At 42.6% G+C, this 14,980-nt stretch overlaps 1 protein-coding gene and 1 pseudogene across 2 annotated transcripts in view; both read right to left on the bottom strand.

The window, feature by feature from the left end:
- The window catches only part of KCNQ5 (potassium voltage-gated channel subfamily Q member 5), a 1,045,273-nt gene that overhangs the window by 812,571 nt on the left and 217,722 nt on the right, over nucleotides 1-14,980 (bottom strand). The gene's annotated exons all lie outside the window — the stretch shown is intronic.
- On the bottom strand, nucleotides 7,994-8,111 carry LOC134913320 (5S ribosomal RNA; annotated as a pseudogene).

Here is a 14,980-nt window from a genome sequence, read left to right as displayed (position 1 = left end):
CAAAGATTGGCCAATAAATAGGGAAACTAAGTCATCATGAAGCATGGCGATGCACGATCATGCCCCCATGTCATGAGACCACGCCCCTTACTATTAGACTACACCCCTTTTTCATGCACTCACCACCTCTCAAATGTTGGGAGGTATGCATGTGGTAGGGAATAGATTGCATGACCTACTTGGGCAGAACATGCATCCTCTATATAACTGTTAAGAAATAATATTAATTATAGCTACTAAAAGTTATACATTAGTCACAATAATCATTACTTCTAAAAAAGTGTGACCATTTGCAATTAATTTCTTTTCTTATTCTTATACACAAAATCCACAGCAAACAATTCAATGTAGACTACCTACAAGTATAGATGTGTCCTCATACATCATTGATGCAATCGTGCCAAACAGCCCCTCTCAGCACGCCAGGTCCAGTGATATTCTACTAGCATCGGGTGTCTGTTTTGCGTCTTTTTGCTGAAAATGCATCTTAGTCGCAATGCGATTAATTTGATATGCAATACTTATATATCTTGTGTGATGGATTCTGAATCCGTATACAAAGTGCTACAATGCAGTGGCCGCAGCTTTTTCCGTTATGCTACAGACTCACATAAATATACAAGTGTTGCATATCAAATTTGACAGCGCAGTCTCCTGGTGCATCCTAGTTGCTTTGCATTGTGACTAGGACATACAATCAGATATCTGACACTAGAAAAGTTGCACAGGACCTGGCGGCTTATTCACGCTGTGATATCACGCTGCATGGCATAATGAGGCTAGACGTATGAGGACACATCTGTATATATATATATATATATATATAATCTGTATATATATATATATATATATATATATATATATATTATAAGAAGCATAAGCACACATCAGGAAGAAGCACTAAGCCATGATAACTTCAGGAAGTCTCAGGTACAATGAAAGCAGTGAGTATGGACAATGAAAAGAAAAGGGGGTAGAACAGAGAAAATCTAAACAGAAAGTAAGAAAATGTGATTGGCAGGAAAAAAGAAGATAAAAAAGAGTAGAGGGCAAGATTCCATACAAAATGAATAGTTTTTATTGTAATGATAATATAGGGCTTTCCACCCACACTAGGGAAGCCAGTCCCACCTCATTTTTCGGGATTGAAAAAATGTAAATCCTGGGATGGCAGAAATTGATGCTTCAGCGATCAGAGAGAGCAGCACAGCAGTTTTACAGAATGCACAGCAGGTAGGGACAACCCAGGACACAGGCACTCGCTGGCAGGCAGCAGCCCATTGAGGTCCTCCTCCAGTCTCTCAAGTCATGGCAAACAGTCCAATGTGTTTTGCACAAAATCCGGGGATCCCACTGATCCTGATCCCTGAATTGGTCTCCCTAACCCTCGTGTATCAAAGGGAATTCAAATTTGGAAAGTGTATGTTTCTGCGGCAAGATGAAATGTTGAAAACTGGTCTCAGCAAAAAGACAACGCAAGCCATTTACAGCGAAGGTGATTATAATTTAATAAACATAAATATTTCTTAAACTATTTCAATACTATTATATTGAAAAACAAAAACAAATTATGTACATGGCACAGATTTATTTTATGGCAATGATGTGGAAAGGAAAAGAGTTTACGGGAAATGGATAAAGCAAGCATACTGTATATATTGCTGTTTTACCTTTAATACTCAAGAGGGCTTCACTATAATCAAAATGTATCAAGTTGTTTATAAGAAAATGTGCTTATAACAGAAAATGACAGTATGTAGCACTATGTTTCGAAGGCTTTGTTTAAATATAGTAAACCTTGCAAACCACAACTACACCCAGTTCACCATTTTGTTGTATACTGAATGTTAAGAAAATACCTGGCATTAAGCTATGATAAACCGTTAAATGTATGTCCTTACTTATATAATCATGCAATATTGTATATGTCATCTTAGGGTGTGTCAGCAGGTGTTGAATTGTTATCCACACATGCATTGTATTTGCAAAATGTTTCTATAAACAACTTTACTTTTGTACTTCAATACTAGTGGACATTTAAAATTGGATCAAAAGATATTTCCATATCAGACACAACTTGGGACAACAATGAACAAACTGTGGAAATGGACAGATGTATGGGTCAAACTTACACTTTATACGGTTATTTAGGAAAAATATTTTTCATTCAGTTGATTAAGGTACCTGAAAATAATAAATTACAGATAATTGCAGATTTGCTTGTGTTTACTTTATGGGTATGCGCGGTGATAAAATATGCCACTCCATCAGCCACAGTACATTTATCTACTCACTGACCAGTGAACAACTCAAGGTGCATACACACTTAGCAAGATAGTAAACTATATCGCTCATTTTCCCCTCCTGAGCGATATATTTTACCGCCCAGTGTGTATGCAGCTGACGACGAGCGATGCACGGCTCTGCGGGTCGTTAACGACCCTCAGGCTCGGCCGTGCATGCAGCTCAATTTGGGACTCATCGTACAAAGCTGTATGCTCCGGCTGGCCGCAGCATGACGTCATTGTGCGATATCTCTGTGTATGCCGCCGTCGTGCGGCCCGGCCCAGGAGGGGAAACACTAGGCGATGTCACTCACTGAGCACACCGTCTACTGTGTACCCACCTTCACTTGGAAGCATGCATTCAATAATCCACCATGCTTGGAAAATATGGTAGCTCAACATCACAATTTTTATGCACACCTGTATGGAAGGGAAAATTGACAATGTTGCTATAGTTCTGACCATCCAGATGGTTTGCTGACTGCACAACTCACAACTGAATACTCCCAAGTGCCTAAAGTGGCCTAATAAAACACAGGAAACATGATTTGCCTCTATATTGCCTTATTTTATGTATAGCCTCCTTTCCATGTTTTTGCCCACTATACCCCCTTCACAGGCTGTGCAGAGTGACCCAGTTTTCCCGCACATCTCTGTGAGGTACCAGACAAGACTTGTGATGTGAATGGATGCGATGTGCCACTCCAGAACAGCACATTGCTGCACTATAGTTGAATTGAATCACCTCCTCAGCTTTAATTAATCAGTAGTAACAGAATAATATGAAAACATTTGCAACTGAAGCTGAATGTTATCAGTGTGTGCAACAATGCAGAACAAGTAACACATAGTACATTTCCACTTGTTTTAGTTATTGCCAATTAGTACATGTGCTAATAATCTAATAATTAGTATGCAGACAGACATAGTAATGTTATAGCACATTACAGGGAAATTATATGTCTGAACATATTTGTGCTCAGCTTGAAATGAGGAATAGCATTTCAGAATGACAAATACAATGTGCTTCAAGCAACAAATTGCATTTGTCTGAAAACAGATGAAACGTGTTGATTTTAACTACCGGTAAAATCACTACTGTTATATTTTACTCTTAAGAAAATTATTCAGAGTGGTTGATGCACAATGCAGAAACCATTATTATTTTCCTGCATTAAGTCATCTATTTTACATAATTAGAACAAGCAATTTCAAATGACATAACATTATTTTTAATGATATAAAAAAGAAAGACATTTAAAGTGTTTTCTTTTATTATATAAAAATCTTATTATATGCATTCCTATTAAACAACATACTATTTATCTTCTTCTACAACAAATGAATGTATATTTTTCGGATTAAGCTACATGTAAGCGTGGACCTATCACTAAAGAAGATAGCCGGGCTGTGAGATGAAGCATACTTACAAACTTTGTTTCTCCTCTATGGAAGAAGCCTGCAGAGGAGATGCAGCTGACCACTTCAGGGCACTCTCTATGTCATTAGCCCCACCCCTCCCTGCAAACCCTGTGGTTCCTGGTTTAAACTCCCCATCCTACCTACTTCACTAGGAAGTGGGCAGAACGCGGGATATCTGCTTCCTCTTCCAGGTTCTGGGGGACTACATGAAAAATTGTGAGTCTCCCGCACATTCCGTGTGAGTAGGCCTGGTTTGAAGCAATATTGCTTTAGTACTGGTCGACCAACAAAATAGTTGCCTCTATCATCAAATGAATTTAATAAATGCAACAAACATTGCAATAATTGGATTATTCACATTCAAACCATAGTGGAAGTTGCACACTGTACATGCCCCGTAAAACCTACAGACAAGGTTTGCTTTTGTCTGTATTTCTTTATCTGTATTTTGTCTTTCTACTCTGCCAGATTTGTTGTTGCTGTGAACTTAGATGTAATGAGATGCATATATCACACTCTTGTCACTTGTCATGACCAATAAAGTATCCATTAATGGCAAGGGATTGAACTCTCCCCATAAGAGGAAACTTGTGTTTTCATAAGCTTAGAGCACACGTTGTAAGTGTAACGGTTCAGGAAACCCACTTTAAAAAGTCAGTCCTTTATTTCATAACTCTAGATTCATCTTTTGTTACATGGTTGATGGCCTGGAAAAGAAAGCTGGTGTTGCCATTCTTATTTCCCAGCATTGTTCATTTCAACTGATATCACAATACTCTGATCCAGATGGGAGGTTTCTGATTCTATGTGCTATGCCCCTAATAGTAAATAACTGTCCCTTGGTAGAAAATTCTGTAGGATGCTTCAATGTCAGTATAATTTGTACGCTGATAATACTCAAATCTATCTATCCTCCTCAGATTTGTCACCATCTGTATTGGGCCGTGTCACTGAATGCCTTTCTGCCATTTCATCTTGGATGTCATCTCGCCACCTCAAACTCAACATTTACAAAACAGAATAAATTATATTCCTGCCAGCCAAGAGTAGTTACCTACTTGATATCTCCATAACTATTGACAACTTGACAATCTACCCTACCCCATAAGTTTGCTGCCTAGGTGTCATCCTTGACTCTGAACTGTCATTTGTGTCATACATTCACTCATGTTACATGCATCTAAAAAACATATCCAAAATACGACCATATCTTACACAAGTCACTGCAAAAATTCTAATCCATGCTCTCATTATCTCCCTATTGATTATTGCACTAGTCTCCTTACTGGTCTTCCCTGGAAAAGACTCTCACCACTACAATCCATTTTGAATGCAGTTGCAAGGCTAATCTTCCTAGCAAGACATTCATCGTCTGCGGATACACTCTGTCAGTCCCTCCATTGGTTGCCCATATTCTACCGTATTCAATTTAAAGTACTTATCTCAAAATATCTCCCAACTCGACATCTCCGCTCTGCACAAGATCTGCATCTCTCATCTTCACGGATCACTCGCTCCTATTCACAATTGCAGGGCTTTCTTCGGGCAGCACCCACCCTATGGAATACCCTCACACGCACGATAAGACTCTCCTCTAGCTTCCAAACTTTCAAGCGTTACCTGAAAACTCACCTCTTCAGGCAAGCCTATCAAACTCCTGAACCACCCACATGACCTTCCGAAGCATTCATATCTAATTATATCCCATTAGGAATGTCTGCAATCTGGTGGGGTTGCTATGCTATAGATAGTGCCTATCATTGTATATCTTTCCTAATTTCCTATAGATTGTACAATAAACTTGTGAGCAGGGCCTTCCTACCTCTATGCCTGTCTGCTATTACCCAGTTTGTCTTATCACTGTTGTTTCCAACTGTAAAGCCCAATGGAATATGCTGCACTATCAAACGTTCTATGTCTTTGCCAATTGGGCTAGTTGTTTGCTGGCTCATAAACTGAAGGGAAGGAAAGTGAGAGATTATGTGCAGCATGGTCACAAAGGTCTCAGCTTGAACGATCTCTTCCTTCTCTAGACCCAGAGGCCTACCTGTCTTTGAGCTCCCCCTGGTCACTGGCTGAAGTGGAGGTTGCTATTGAGTCTTTGCCCCCGGACAAAGCTCCTGGACTAGATAGCTACCCTTTCAAATTTTATAAAGTGTTCAAAGCAGATTTGGTTTTGGTATTGGTATCTGTGTTTAATGAAGCTTCTGAGGCTAGGTGTTTCCTGGAAGAAATGCTGTTTGCACAGATTGTTACTATCCCTAAGCCCGGGAAACCTACCTCATCTGTACAAAATTACCAACCTATTGTGGTATTGAAAACAGATGTCAACATATGTCAAGCTTTTTGCTAAATTAGTTGCTACTTGTATATGCCCATTTTTACTTGTTCTCATTAAGCTGGACCAGGTGGGGTTCATTCCAGGTAGGCAGGCCCCAGACAATACACATCGAGTTATTGATGTTATAGAATACTGTGACTCTCGTAGATCCCCTTTGCTGGTTTTGTCCTTTGATCCTGAGAAGGCATTTGACAGACTCCACTGGGGGTATTTACAGGCCACTTTGCGCTGCTATGGTGGAGGTCAGATACTTGATTCTATTTTGGTGTTATGTTCTTCTCCTTCAGCTAGGATCTATGTCAATGGATGTCTCTCCTTGGGGTTTGATATTACCAATGGCACACAACAGGGTTGTCCTTTATCACCTCTTATTTTCACTTTGGCGATTGAGCCTCTGGCTGAGAGGATCAGATTGCTAGATTCTATACATGGCCCCATTATTGGAAATATCTCTCATAAGGTTAGCTTATGTTCTAGATCAGTATGCAGGAGTATCTTACTATAAATTAAATACTTCTAAGACTGAGGGGTATATTCAATTGCAGTCGAAAACTGCCGTCTGTCGAAAAGACGGCAGTTTTCGACTTTTTAAGGTCGAATCCTGATTCGACCTATTAAGAGCTTTTCGACAAGTCGAGGCATTTCACTTGTCGAAAAGTACGTGGATCGGCGGAATAGCTGCCGATCCACGTGTTGATGTCGAAAACGGGGCCAAATCCGACAGGTTTTGGCCCCCTTTTCGACTATCTCAATCCAACATCAAAATGATGTCGGAATGAGATGGACCCGGAGGAGGCGAGGGGGGGGGGGGGGAGCCACAGGGATACGGGGGGACTGCCGGCAGGTATACAGGAGATCAGCGCTAAGATCAGCGCTGCAGCTGGATGTCACTCTCCCGCCCGACCTCACGGCAGCTTCCACCTGGCTCCAGAACGCTGCTGGAGCCGGGTGGAAGCTGCCGTGAGGTTGGGCGGATGAGTGACATCCTGCTGCAGCGCTACTCCGTAGCACTGATCTCCTGTATGCCCGCCGGCTGTCCCCCCGCGGCTCGCCCCCTCTCCTCATCTGGGTCCCATCTAAAATTCGACTTGAAAAAGTCAAATTTTAGATGGGATTGAATAGGGGTTGTCGGATCCATTCCAACAAATACATGTCGGAATGGATCCGACTTTAATTGAATATACCCCTAATACTCTCCCTTTCAATATACCTGAGTAACCTTTACGGAAATTAAAAGAGAATTATAAGTATGCTTGGCAGTCTAAATAATATTATTGACTGCAATTTCGGGACATTTTTGACAGCTTTTGAGGGTCTGACTAACGAGTGGATGCTACAGGAAGAATCCTGATTGGGGCATATAGCAGCTGCTAAAATGGTGCTCCTGGGTTAGAAGGAATGAGGATGACTCCGCACCAGTCACAAGTACATACAAATTTCTTAATGAATTAGACCAGCAATTCACATTTTATATGGCTAATTGCTCACTGTTAGATCTGCTGGCGGTGCACCAGAGAGTCAGTAATCAAATTGTCGTACAGAACAAGAAAAAAGAAAGAAGACTCTTGGTTGGTACACTCTTGAAAAAAAGATGTATGTCAGTATGTGTAATAACAGAAACATAAAATTTTGCTTTTATTCATAACATTAAAAAATCTATATATAAGATAGTCCCCTACTACAAAGAGATTTTAAAATACTGATGAATATCAGTGTGACTGAAGACGGCAGTGGTGATGGGAGGAGGTAACCCGTATAGACAAATTTGCATTAAATTGTTATGCTCAACCTGTGTGAGCTAATGCTACCCAAGGCTACTGGTGAACCATTGTCATCCTTCTTATCCAAACATGTAGATTAACCGCCAAAGGTAGGTATTTTGAAGAGAGCAAAGCAACAGAATGAATCTGCTGTCAATGTAGGACCAGAGTGTCCCCAAATCTCAAGCCTACTACACCGAGTATTCCCAGGTGGTCTCCCGCCTGGTACTGACTTGGCCCTATACTGTATAGCTTCCAAGATCGGACGAGATTGGGCACATGCAGTATGGTGTGATAGTAGGTCAAAGGAATACTAATTGCCTCCTCTCCAGAATCATTGATGAGAGTTCGTGAAAAAAGTGGAGATATCAGGAGAAATACAGCGGGATCTGCTGTTGGTGTTAGGCAGTAGAGTGAGCCTACCAGTTGGAGAACTGCCGTAGGCAAAGTTACTGGATCACCATTGAGAGTCCCTGAAAAGAAATGTGAGAGAGGTTATCCTCTGGTGTACCTATTGGCGGTAAAGAAACACTAATATGGCCCTTCCCAGGGGCTGGGAATAAATTTAATTAAGGCTTAATAGGGCTAGTATCTGTTTGGACAGGATTGTACATGTGACAACTACACCTCTGGATGAGCAGTTATGGTTGTAACCATCGTGTGGTAATCATACATATAAACCTAACAAATATTAACAGCACTGGTGTATAAGCACTGGAGCATAAGGTCCAATTTGGACAAAATTATACAGGTATTAATTTCCAGGTGTATATTCATATATACTCATCCTCAAAGTTCCCATATACATATATAGTTTCTGGTGAAAGTCATATTTCTTATTACATAACAGCTCTTATGTCAGCATAAACTTTAGAAGATGCAACAGGTTTTGCTAGTATACCAATGGGCTGTCATGTCGAGAATACCCCTCACTCAGATTCTATGCAAGCTCTGACTCACAATAGGGGAACCTATCATTATTAGGTGCTCATACTGACATTTGTATTGGTCATATAGGGATACTGTGGGAGGAGAGCATGCACAGAGGACAGTGCTGATATCTGCAGGTAGCAGTGGTCTGCACTGAAACCAGTGATCGGACACCGCTCCTGCTGCCTAGGCTGTGTGCTAGTGTACCAATACCTTGGTTTCTGCCTCTCGCTGTTAGCGCCGGGAGGAGCGTAATGGAAGACCTGATAGTGTTGCCGTTGGGTGGACTCCGTGGCTACTCCCCTGATCCCTGCACTGGATACCTGTGCTGGACGCGATGAGGTGCGTTATATGGAACCTGCTCCTGCTGCCTGCTGGTCCCAATCACGGCGGCACTCATCAGACTCAATCCAAATCGATTAAAGCTGTGTCAATTTATTCAGCCTAGCCTATATATTGCAAGCAGAGGCGTATTAAGATCTCATGGGGCCCTAAGCAAGAGACCAATTTGGGGCCCCATCCCACAAATAATCCATAGCACTGACCACCTATATACATTACGCCACACCATACTACTCCTTATTTATATTATTATATACAGTGGTCAGAGTGGAAATTTTGAAGTGGGGGTATGGAAAAGTGAAGGCGGTAATTATGCGCACGGTGCTCTGGAAAAGGGGGTGTGGCCACTCAAAAGGGGGCGTGCCTTTTATGTAGTTTACCACACTATATAACCCTCATACACATTATGCATCATAATAGTAATAGTATACTATCTAGTACTGGTGCCCCTTTCACATTATAGCACACAGTATGAGCTGAAATTCACATTATACCACACAGTATGAGCCAAAATTCACATTACGCCACACGGTATGAGCCGAAATTCACATTATACCACACAGAATGAGCCGAAATTCACATTATACCACACAGTATGAGCCAAAATTCACATTATACCACACGGTATGAGCCGAAATTCTCATTATAGCACACGATTTGAGTCGAAATTCACATTATAGCACACAGTTTGAGCCAAAATTCACATTATAGCACATGGTATGAGCTGAAATTCACATTATACCACACGGTATGAGCCGAATTTCACATTATAGCACATGGTATAAGCCGAAATTCACATTTTAGCACATGGCATGAGCCGAAATTCACATTATAGCACATGGTATGAGCCAAAATTCACATTATAGCACACGGTATGAGCCAATGTAGTATGTATGATACTAGCAGCTGCCTACAATGGAATTGGTAATATGATAATTTCAAAGAGTTCAGGTGTTCATATGAATGCATCCTGTACATAACAGTAACGGTGAGTGGTACAATATATGCTGGAAGAATCCTTTACATGTCAAATACAGGGGGCAGCAGTGATGTCACCAATTTACAGGCAGAGGCAGGCACCCATCCCCCCCAGGCACACTCTCAGTCTCACTGTCTCACCCCCTGGCTTCAACAAGTGCTGATTGCGCCCCCCCACTGGCAGGCACATCCCACATCAACAAGCCGGATCACCCCCTTAGCTCCCCCCCGCGTCGCTGCCACCGCCACACACACTTTAAAGGCAGCCAGCAGCCGCGATACTCACTGACAGGCTGACAGCTTCTTCAGTGAGTCTCCTGTCTGCTTTGATCCTCCGTTCGGCCGCGGCGCACCTCACAGCACAGCAGACCTCTCCTGTATGGCTGGGATCTCCTCTACTCACTCCCGCAGCCCGCTCCATCTCCCAGTCTCCGTGCGCTGCTGGTCAGTCACATGCAGCAGGAGAGGAGGAGGGGGCTACACTGTGGGCGTGAGCTGTTCCTGGTCCCAGCGGCAGCTATCCAATCAACGTGCTGGGGCCGGAACCGGCTCAGATGAATGTTAAAAAAAAACTCCTCTGCAGCCGCTGAGTGCAATCCGAGGCCGCGGCTGGGCCCCCTGAGACTCATGGGGCCCTAAGCGCACGCCTCAGTTGCCTAGCGGCAAATCTGCCCCTGATTGCAAGTGACATGCACTTAATGTGAAATGTGTAATCAGTGAGACGAATGTGTCATTACAACACCTCGTTGCTACTTAGAATACATTTATAGGACACAACAGACATCTGCATTGACTTATTTTATTTACAAATGCAAATAGAAAATTCTAAATATAACATTTTTTTGCAGTAATTTTAAAACCTGTCAAACATAAATTACCTTTTTTAAAAGCTGTTCCATTATCATCTATAAGCACGGTAATTTAGGGATTAAACGTCTTAAAATATAATATATGTTTCACAATATACAGTATTACTGCTTACTTATTGGAAATTGCTGAATTAACTGTTCATTTTGGTAAAAAAAAACAGCACAAAGTTCTCAGAATGGTTTTACTTATAGGGAAATAAATGTCAGACAGTTATCATACAGAAGGATAAGAATTGCAATGGCAGAGTATATTCTGATATATAGATAAATAATTGTACCTACATTTATATGTTCATGGAAATGCGGGACATGCATATAACCAAACATAGGTGAGGTGTATCTTTTACACCTAGTATAAATAAGGTTCAAGTGCACGCTGATGATCATGACAGGTAGTAAAGCAGGCACAAATGCGCCACAAGCACATGCAGTCACATATACAGATAAGTACATCTCCAGATGTGGGCGAAAATATCTATCTTTCTGCACAGGTTTTTTTTTTTTTTTTTAATTGAAAAGTTTTCTGCATCGGCCCCAATTGTTGGCTATAGTGCTATAGAAAAATAAAATGTAAGATTAAGAATACTTTTAAATTCTACTTTTGTAGAATTTAAGTGATGATGAATATGCCCTAAGTGCTTAAGAAAAAAAAGATCCCCAGCTCTTTAATTGTTGTGACACTAATGCCTCTGCTTTGACTTACCTGGCTTACCTGAGCAGCTCAGGTTACATAGGAGATAGTTTATACTGTATACTTACTCATACCTCTCAACTATCCCGATTTTCGCAGGACAGTCCCGTTTTTGTGTTGATTTGTTATAATATTTATTTTGTTATAATATGAGTTATTTGCATCACTAAATTTGCTTTAATGTTGGCCATGAGGGTTCTGTGTGTTGTTTGATCCATCCTTAAGGAATTCAGATATATATTACTGTATGAGCAATTTTGTTATGTATTTAATAATGTTAATTGTTACGAAATACACTATTGAATGCCGCTGTTGCATACTTTAAGGTACACTGAAAACTTTATGGGGTATATGCAATTGCGGTCGAATTCCCGAAATTGTCGAATTTCGGGTCATTTTCGACCAAAAAAAAAAATCGCCTATGCAATTCAGTGCTTTCCGACCAAAAAACGGACTTTCAAAATTCGACTTTTTGAAATTCGAATTTTTGCAAATTCGACTTTTCTGCAATGATACAAGTGCTGCAATTCGACCAAAGCATATTCAATTCAAGTTTGGAAATTCGACAGCAGGGCTTTTAGACAGCAAATTCGTCATTTTCAATCCGCCACACTTTGGAGGGTGAAAACAAATAAAAAAAATTTAAACATGTTTTTTTTGGTGTTTTTTTTTTGGGGAATAGCAGATCTATTTATATTAGAAGGGATTAGGTACTTTTTTTTTTTTTTTTGGGAGGCACAAATATTATTTATATATTTTTTAAAATATTATTATTATTATTATTTTTTTTTTTATGCTGGAACGGTAAAATCTAAAAAAAAATGGCGTGGGGTCCCCCCTCCAAAGCATAACCAGCCTCGGGCTCATTGAGCTGGTCCTGGTTCTAAAAATGCGGGGGAAAAATAGACAGGGGATCCCCCGTATTTTTAAAACCAGCACCGGGCTCTGCGCCTGGTGCTGGTGCCAAAAATACGGGGGACAAAAAGAGTAGGGGTCCCCCGTATTTTTAACACCAGCATCGGGCTCCACTAGCTGGACAGATAATGCCACAGCCGGGGGTCACTTTTATGCCGTGCCCTGCGGCCGTGGCATTAAATATCCAACTAGTCACCCCTGGCCGGGGTACCCTGGGGGAGTGGGGACCCCTTCAATCAAGGGGTCCCCCCCCCCCAGCCACCCAAGGGCCAGGGGTGAAGCCCGAGGCTGTCCCCCCCCATCCAATGGGCTGCGGATGGGGGGGCTGATAGCCTTTTGTGATAATAAAAAGATATTGTTTTTTCCAGTAGTACTACAAGTCCCAGCAAGCCTCCCCCGCAAGCTGGTACTTGGAGAACCACAAGTACCAGCATGCGGGAGAAAAACGGGCCCGCTGGTACCTGTAGTACTACTGGGAAAAAAATACCCAAATAAAAACAGGACACACACACCGTCGACAGTAAAACTTTATTTCATACGTCGACACACACATACTTACCTATGTTCACACGCCGACATCGGTCCTCTTCTCCATGTAGAATCCACGGATACCTGAAAAGAAAAGTTCAATATACTCACCTCAGCCATGGTCCAGAGATACATCCACGTACTTGGCAAAAAAACAAACCGCAAATACCCGACCACCGGACTGAAAGGGGTCCCATGCTGACACATGGGACACCTTTCCACGAATGAGACCTGTCAGTGACAGCTGTCACAGACAGGTCTCTAAGCCAATCAGGAAGCGCAACTTCGTTGCGCTCACCTGATTGGCTGAGCGCTGTCTGTACTGTGACAGCGCATCGCACAGCTCCCTCCATTATATTCAATGGTGGGAACTTAGCGGCTAGCGGTAAGGTCACCCGCCGGTCAGCGGCTGACCGGCGGGTGACCCCACCGCTACCCGCAAAGTTCCCACCATTGAAAGTAATGGAGCGGCTTTGCGAGGCGCTGTCACAGTACAGACAGCGCTCAGCCAATCAGGTGAGCGCCACGGCAGTAGCGCTTCCTGATTGGCTGAAGGGACATCAGTGACAGGAGTCACGTGATGTCCCGGCATTCGGGGAAAGGGGTCTAACGTGAAAGCATTGGACCCCTTTCATTAGTCCGCTGGATCGGTGTTCGTTTTTTTTTTTTTTGCCAAGTACGTGGATTATCTCTCTGGACCTGGATGTACCTCTGGACGCTGGAAGGTGAGTATAATTTTTTTACAGGTACCTCGGATCGTCGGAGACCGTGGCAGTCGGCGTGTCAACATAGGTAAGTATGTGTGTGTCGGTAGTGTGTAATAAAGTTTTACTGTCAAGGTGTCTGTGTCCTGTTTTTATTTGGGTATTTTTTCCCCAGTAGTACTACAGGTACCAGCGGGCCCGTTTTACTCCCGCATGCTGGTACTTGTGGTTCTCCAAGTACCAGCTTGCGGGGGAGGCTTGCTGGGACTTGTAGTACTACTGGAAAAAACAATATCTTTTTATTATCACAAAAGGCTATCAGCCCCCCCATCCGCAGCCCATTGGATGGGGGGGGACAGCCTCGGGCTTCACCCCTGGCCCTTGGGTGGCTGGGGGGGGACCCCTTGATTGAAGGGGTCCCCACTCCCCCAGGGTACCCCGGCCAGGGGTGACTAGTTGGATATTTGATGCCACGGCCGCAGGGCACGGCATAAAAGTGACCCCCGGCTGTGGCATTATCTGTCCAGCTAGTGGAGCCCGATGCTGGTGTTAAAAATACGGGGGACCCCTACTCTTTTTGTCCCCCGTATTTTTGGCACCAGCATCAGGCGCAGAGCCCGGTGCTGGTTTTAAAAATACGGGGGATCCCTTGCCAATTTTTCCCCTGCATTTTTAGAACCAGGACCAGCTCGATGAGCCCGAGGCTGGTTATGCTTTGGAGGGGGGACCCCACGCCATTTTTTTTCCGGGTTTTTCACGTTTTTTTTACCGTTTTTTAAAATCGCGGCAAAATCCGCCAAATCGGCCAATTTTCGCCCGCGACTCTGGCGAATCCGTTTTTCATTGAATATGGTGAATTCCGGAAGCCACCTTCCGGGATTCACCTGTCGAATTGAGTCGAATTAAAAAACGGCGAAAATTGCCGCGAATTCGACCGCAATTGCATATACCCCTTAATGAGAGCTGGATGTGTCATCTTACTTTACCAGTCGAAATGCCCAGATATTGGCTATATATCAAGTATATAAAGAGGTACTTATATAAACCTTTATCATCCAAGAATACAGTGACTGTATCAAGTGTTGCATTTCTCTTTCTTCTAATCCGTACATATGGAAGACAGGAGAACATCTGAAGAAATCACTAACACTTGGGACTGGATGTAATGATGCCCGTGATGATGCAATGCCCTCCAGCAATTCGGGCGTCATTACA

The sequence above is a fragment of the Pseudophryne corroboree genome, chromosome 4 (assembly GCF_028390025.1).
Source record: "Pseudophryne corroboree isolate aPseCor3 chromosome 4, aPseCor3.hap2, whole genome shotgun sequence".
In the NCBI taxonomy this organism is placed as follows: domain Eukaryota; kingdom Metazoa; phylum Chordata; class Amphibia; order Anura; family Myobatrachidae; genus Pseudophryne; species Pseudophryne corroboree.
This window is presented reverse-complemented; position numbering and strand designations above follow the sequence as displayed.